The sequence below is a fragment of the Procambarus clarkii genome, chromosome 69 (genome assembly GCF_040958095.1).
Source record: "Procambarus clarkii isolate CNS0578487 chromosome 69, FALCON_Pclarkii_2.0, whole genome shotgun sequence".
NCBI lineage: Eukaryota > Metazoa > Arthropoda > Malacostraca > Decapoda > Cambaridae > Procambarus > Procambarus clarkii.
The window spans coordinates 3,164,544-3,171,542 of NC_091218.1; the positions used below are offsets into that span (position 1 = coordinate 3,164,544).

At 42.8% G+C, this 6,999-nt stretch overlaps 1 protein-coding gene across 1 annotated transcript in view; it reads right to left on the reverse strand.

Annotated features, from left to right (window-relative positions):
• Positions 1 to 6,518, reverse strand: part of LOC138355723 (uncharacterized) — a 150,125-nt gene extending 143,607 nt beyond the window's left edge. The window contains exons 1-2 of the mRNA XM_069311026.1: positions 6,313 to 6,518; positions 2,501 to 2,586 (exon numbers count right to left, since the gene is read on the reverse strand). The gene's annotated coding sequence lies outside the window, so the exon portion shown is untranslated. The remainder of the gene's footprint in view (positions 1 to 2,500; positions 2,587 to 6,312) is intronic.
• Between the last annotated feature and the right edge of the window lie 481 nt (positions 6,519 to 6,999).

Below are 6,999 nucleotides of genomic sequence, written 5' to 3' on the forward strand. Positions count from 1 at the left end.
CCATGTAATGTCCTGCGGGTATTTGGTAACAGGGGCCACCCCCTCCCCCAGAGAAGGCTGTGGTTCTCCCCTCAGAATAGGAACCAGGTCAACTGATTCAATAATGTGTGACAACCCATGAAATGACTGCCAATTGTAACATTGGCCACAGAGGGCCATTACATTTTTGAAGACTCACTACGAAAAAAGGAATTAGAGATACGAGAGCTATACAAGAGACAACGACTATGGATACAACGGAAAAGAGATATTGGTACAACAAAATGAGGTAAAGTCCCATACAAAAGATTTGGTTCCTTAGAAGATTCTCTGGTGCAAGTGTTACGACCTGGTTGGTCCTTGTGATAAGCAGTATATAATAAGAAATACATAAAAAAAATTGTTATACAATTAGTATATGGTGCATATTTAGGCATTGGTTAGGTTAGGTGTTTAGGTTATGTTGGCAATTATTTGTATTTGTAGTACGTGGGTGAAGCATTTACAGCATTGTGGTTCAAACAAAAGTCGTCAACGAATCAGTGTTAAAGATATGTTTGAACGTCATCAGTTGTGACCTACCTGATCAACCAGGCTGTGATTCGTACGTCAGACTGCGAGCAGCAGCGTCCAACGGGCTGGTTGACCAGTCCAGCCACCAGGAGGCCTGGTCGACGACCGGGCCGCAGTGATGCTAAGCCTAGGAAACATCTCAAGGCGAGACATGTGAAAACAGGTTTTTCATTCATAAACTTTGGGGGGGCAGGGGGTTAGTAGGTGTATGGAATGTACTTTAGCCTTTGTTTACGAAGACGAGCTTTTACACTTGACTCAATAGATCGTGTGCAAACGTCTCAGTGCCTAGCTGGCGACCTCTATTAGAATTCCAAGCTCTAACTTTCATTTCACGTACTTCTAATATAAGTAATAGCTAACAGAACCTTAACACCTAATCTAACCTACCCCCTAACTTTACATTGAAATTTAAATTATAATAACTCATGGCAACCAATTGTTTACACAATGTTAAACGCGGATGAATACATTTGACCGGGAGGGAAGGAGGGGGGCGGTCACCACCAATGAGCCTAACCCGAGGACGGATGCTGGAAACGAGCATTTGACCTTTGTCGAAAAAGACAGGTTGGTTTACTACAGTTTACTGCAGTTCAACCCATCCATGAATGGGCTAAATTCATCCAGACCTGAAATTTACCATTTGGAGGAGCTGCCCTTCTTAGGTACCTGGGTATATAAATATATAGATGGAGAAAGAGGCCCATAAAAATTTATTACAAAGTCTGAAACCTTCACGTTTATAAACATCCTGCCACCTGGTTTCTCTCTCAAGAGATCTACCTTTCTCCCTGGGAACCCGAGTCAAAGGTGTAACTAGTGATCAGAGTAATCAGGGGAAAGGCTTGGAGGCGCTCTGGGGCAGTCAAGTGACTGCCCAGAATCTACCATAGGAAAAGCTGCCAAGAAACTGGCCCCTCTCCAGTGACAACATTTTGTACAGGAACACACATCCAGTCTATAGAGGAAGGTTCTACCCAAGTTACACATTCCAACAACTTCAGAAAGCATCCGAAAGTAAGTTAACACGCTCTAGTCTTGGATGAAGGAAACCTTCGGTGAACATCCGGCCTGGAACTCTCTTCCTTCGGAGCCCCCTTTGTTAGCATGGACAAGGGAATATCCCCCAGTGACATTAGTAACGGCTTCATTCCCAGCAAAACCATAGACCCCTTGAGTAGTCTGGTGTCCCTGCTTTAAAACCTTTTATCCTGTGGTCATAGGAGCTCTGCCAATTATATAGTCTTCTTGCAATAATGAGGGACACGTAGCACTAACAACAAACCAGGTAAACTACGTTACGTAGTTCTGGAGACCCAGAAACGTTCACCTCTAACACTTCACAGGGCCTGCCACCTGACCACAATATCTGTTGATCTGTAGAAATGCTGCAGCGTTCCAGAGCTACCAATACCTTGTGCAAGATGCGGATAATGGCCACGTAGCTGCCAAGTGGTCAGTCTCCCGAAACTGCCCGACGGTATATTCAGCTTGTTAAGTTTTGCCCCGACACTTTCCCCTCATGCTATAACTTTCCTCTCGCAGGACAGTCTTCTAACCCCCAGCTGAAGCATCACCCTCTTGGGTAATTTTTGTCTATAATTGATTGGACTGGTGGGAGAGAAGAGACTAACAGAAGGGTGGATGGAGAGGGGAGGCAAGAGGATTGAAAGGTACCCAAAAATGTTAGATTAACATTAACCATGTTACACTACCTACAACTAAATGGTCAAATTACTGGCCAAAAGAATGGTTTACCACTTAAGTGGTTGATGCACAAATTACATTAGACTATACCTATTAGAAGATCACTGCCTCATGGTATAGCGAGTTAAATGATTAAAATGATTAAACCCTTCACTTATAGTACTTGTGGGAATATATACACATTATGACCCCTGCGATTCGAGATTAGTTTTTCCAAGTAACTTTAATCCCTCCATACCTGCAGTACCGTTGTACGAGATCACTTTCTTGGGTCTGGTTGACCCTTGCTGCAGTGCCGTTGTACTGATGCACTCTCGTACATATCTGAAATTACAAATTATATTAAATGCCTCAAAATAATAAAATGAACACATTTCACAAGCTCATTGAAGTGCAAACGACCATCAATACTCAGACCTAAAACGTTGATAAAGCGAGAGGGGCTATTCAGTAAATTCAATTTTAATAAAAGGATAGACTAGGAGATAATAAACAGGGAACTTACAAACATTCCATGGGGAACTGTTCTAAGTAATACAAGTCCTACAGAAGGAATAGAAAAACTGACTTCAGAAGCGTATCAAGTCTGTCTGAAACATGTTCCTTTGAGGAAAGCCAGAAAGAGATCTAACGTAGAAAGAAAACGCAGACGACACTATAAACACAGGAAAAAAATAACGGAACTGCTTATGCAGACACGAATTTCCCGTCAAAGAAGGAATAATTTAAATAGGGAGATTGAAGAAATCGAGCGGAAATTGAAACACTCATATGAAACTGAAGAAAAGCAGTTAGAACAAAGCAATTCAGGAAATGAAGAAAAATCCAAAATATTTCTTCTCATATGAGAAATCAAAAGCAAAAACCACTGCCAGTATTGGACCTATTCATACAAGTGAAGGTTCATACACGGAGGATGACAGAAATTAGTGAAATCCTAAAAAAGCAGTATGAGGACATGTTTAGCAATCCAATAAACATGAAGGTGGAAGATCCAGACAATTTCTTTATGCGGGATATTCAAACCCCTGTAAATATAACTGATATAAACACGAACGCACTAAATTTTGAAAAAAATTGAAAACATGCCCATGCACTCGGCCCCAGGTCCAGACTCATGGAATTCAATATTTAAAGAAATGCAAAGTGCCGGTAGCACAGGCACTCAGTATAGTGTGGAGGAAGAGCTTAGACACGGGAGAGATACCAGATGCACTTAAAGTAGCAGACATAGCCCCTCTACACAAGGGAGGGAGCAAAGCATTGGCAAATAATTATAGACCAGTTGCACTAACATCGCACATCATAAACGTACTTGAGAGAGTGATTAGGAGTCAGGTCACCAATTTCATGGAGACCAATGACCTTCACAACCCAGGCCAACATGGATTTCGAGCGGGAAGATCGTGCCTCTCACAGCTACTTGAGCACTACGACAAAGTCACTGAGGCATTAGAAGAAAAACAATGCTGATGTGATATACACGGACTTCGCAAAGGCTTTCGATAAATGTGACCATGGCGTGATAGCACACAAAATGAAGTCAATGGGAATAACCGGTAAAGTAGGACGCTGGATACTCAGTTTTCTGTCAAACAGGACTCGGCGAGTAACGGTCAACCATATAAAATCTAGTCCAAGTGCAGTTAAAAGCTCTGTACCTCAGGGTACAGTCCTTGCACCGCTGCTTTTCCTTATTCTCATATCAGATATAGACAAAAATACAAGTCACAGCTTCGTATCATCCTTTGCAGATGACACAAAAATCAGTATGAAAATTACCTCGGCTGAAGACATTGAAAAACTTCAGGCTGATATTAATAAAGTTATCGACTGGGCATCAGAAAATAACATGATGTTTAACAGTGATAAATTCCAGGTACTCAGGTACCGTAAAAATGAGGACCTTAAACATAATACAGAGTACAAAACACAATCAAATGTACCCATAGTAGAAAAACAGCATGTAAAGGATTTGGGAATAATAATGTCTGACGACCTAACGTTTAAGGAGCATAACCAAGCAAATATTGCGACAGCCAGAAAAATGATAGGATGGATTACGAGAACTTTCAAATCCAGGGATCCCATCACAATGGTGTACTCTTCAAGGCACTTGTATCGTCCTGTCTTGAGTACTGCTCAGTACTCACTTTCCCCTTCAGAGCAGGAGAGATTGCTGAAATAGAGGGAATACAGAGAACATATACGGCACGCATAGACGCAATAAAGCACCTAAATTATTGGGATCGTCTCAAAGCTCTCCAAATGTACTCACTAGAAAGAAGAAGAGAGATATCAAATAATATACACCTGGAAGATACTGGAGGTCCAAGTACCAAATCTACACAGAAAAATAACAACGTACTGGAGTGAACGATATGGAAGAAAATGTAGAATAGAACCAGTGAAGAGCAGAGGTGCCATAGGCACAATCAGAGAACACTGTATAAACATCAGAGATCCGCGGTTGTTCAACGTCCTCCCAGCAAGCATAAGAAATATTGCCGGAACAACCGTGGACATCTTCAAGAGGAAACTAGATTTATTCCTCCAAGGAGTGCCGGACCAACCGGGCTGTGGTGGGTATGTGGGCCTGCGGGCCGCTCCAAGCAACAGCCTAGTGGACCAAACTCTCACAAGTCAAGCCTGGCCTCGGGCCGGGCTTGGGGAGTAGAAGAACTCCCAGAACCCCATCAACCAGGTATCAACCAGGTTTCATGAAAAGTTTGAGAAATATCCCGCTAAACAATCGATCAGGTCAGACTGGTTGATCTAAAAACCCGACTTACCACTATGGCAAAACCCAACCTCAGACTTGACTCATCTACAGGCCGTTCTCAACAACGGCCTAGTGAACATTAACCCAGGCAGCCAAACATGACTGTTCTCAACAACGGCCAAGTGGTCGTTAACCCGGCAGCCAAACATGACTGTTCTCAACAACGGCCAAGTGGTTGTTAACCCGGCAGCCAAACATGAACGTTCTCAACAACGGCCAAGTGGTCGTTAACCCGGCAGCCAAACATGACTGTTCTCAACAACGGCCAAGTGGTCGTTAACCCGGCAGCCAAACATGAACGTTCTCAACAACGGCCAAGTGGTCGTTAACCCTTGCAGCCAAACATGAACGTTCTCAACAACGGCCAAGTGGTCGTTAACCCGGCAGCCAAACATGAACGTTCTCAACAACGGCCATATGATCGTTAACCCGGCAGCCAAACATGAACGTGAAGAACGCTTCACACATAACTTGTCCTCAATCTATGCTCCTCCGTGCCCTGACCCACAACAGTTCATACATTTTAACACTAAGATTCATTTAAAATAGTTTTTCATACGTGAACTATTATTATACATAGTTATTTATTACGGAAGGGAGACTGGTTGGAATACACTCGGGAGCTATAATTTCCAACTACTATCAGACCTATACACTATATAAATATACATTAATATTTACTTGTATTGGACAAAATATAGTGTTTAGTTACACAGGAGGTTAATGTTAATTATGGCGTCTCTGGTGTTGGCTGCAGCGTGGACGACATTGAGTCAGGATGGCTAGTTGCTTTCACATAGGATTGTCGGAGGGAGGGGGGGGTGAAGAGTGACACTTGCTAAATTATAAGTCTTTGGTCAGAATTTCAAAGCCTGAAGTCTGATAATTCACAAGAAACACCCTGTAACTGCCAGAATTTAACTATAATAATTTGTAAACTTTTTCCACCTGCTTTTGGTCGAAGGTTCAATTTCACTATAAAGTTAACACGCCGCTGTTATGGAACAGGTAATCACGTAGCAGTCGTTTTAGAATTTAATTTTGTTTTAATAAGCTTCATGAAAAGTCCTGAGCAAGGTAAAAGTGTCTACTAATAGACAAAGGTATATTACACTATCATATTTACTAACAAGTAAACCAGAGCTAATTGAATTATTTTAAATAAAGTTTTAATATTTTGTAGCCATGGTTAATTAGAAAATCAGCAAATATTGTTCTACCAACAGAAAACAATGTAATAAAATAACTAAACATCTAGAGTAACTTGCCTGTAAGCCTGGCGCAGATAACCTGATCTACAGCACTGTACAGGTGACTAATTAGTAACACCAGTGAGGCGGGCGGTGAGCAGCACCTCTCCCCACGACGGCCCGCGCCACACTGCCCGCCGCGCCTCTTGACTATCTTGGCCTGTGGTGGGCGGTGAGCAGCACCTCTCCCCACGACGGCCCGCGCCACACTGCCCGCCGCGCCTCTTGACTACCTTGGCCTGATGGGTCAACTACCTGTGACGTCATTCACCTCACCTCACATGAGGCCGCCTCACTTACAAATAATTCACAAGTAACAAGTCACTTCAACAATATTAATATAGTTTATTTCTATTAATGTGAAGTACGAGCAAGTGTGAGTATGTATTAAAAGCACATATTTCTCTACTGGACATTAAACCCACTACCACACCCACCTAGTAGCTTGGAGGCTCCCTAACGCCTTCTGTAACTGTTATGTTGGGGTCTAGGCCAGGGGCCAGGTACAGTAACCGGTTATGGTGTTCAGCCTCGCATGTGTGTGTGTACTCACCTAGTTGTACTCACCTAGTTGTGTTTACCAGGATTGAGCTCTGGCTCTTTGGTCCTGCCTCTCGTCCGTCAATCAACAGGTGTACAGATTCCTGAGCCTATCGGGCTCTATCATATCTACACTTGAAACTGTGTATGGAGTCAGCCTCCACC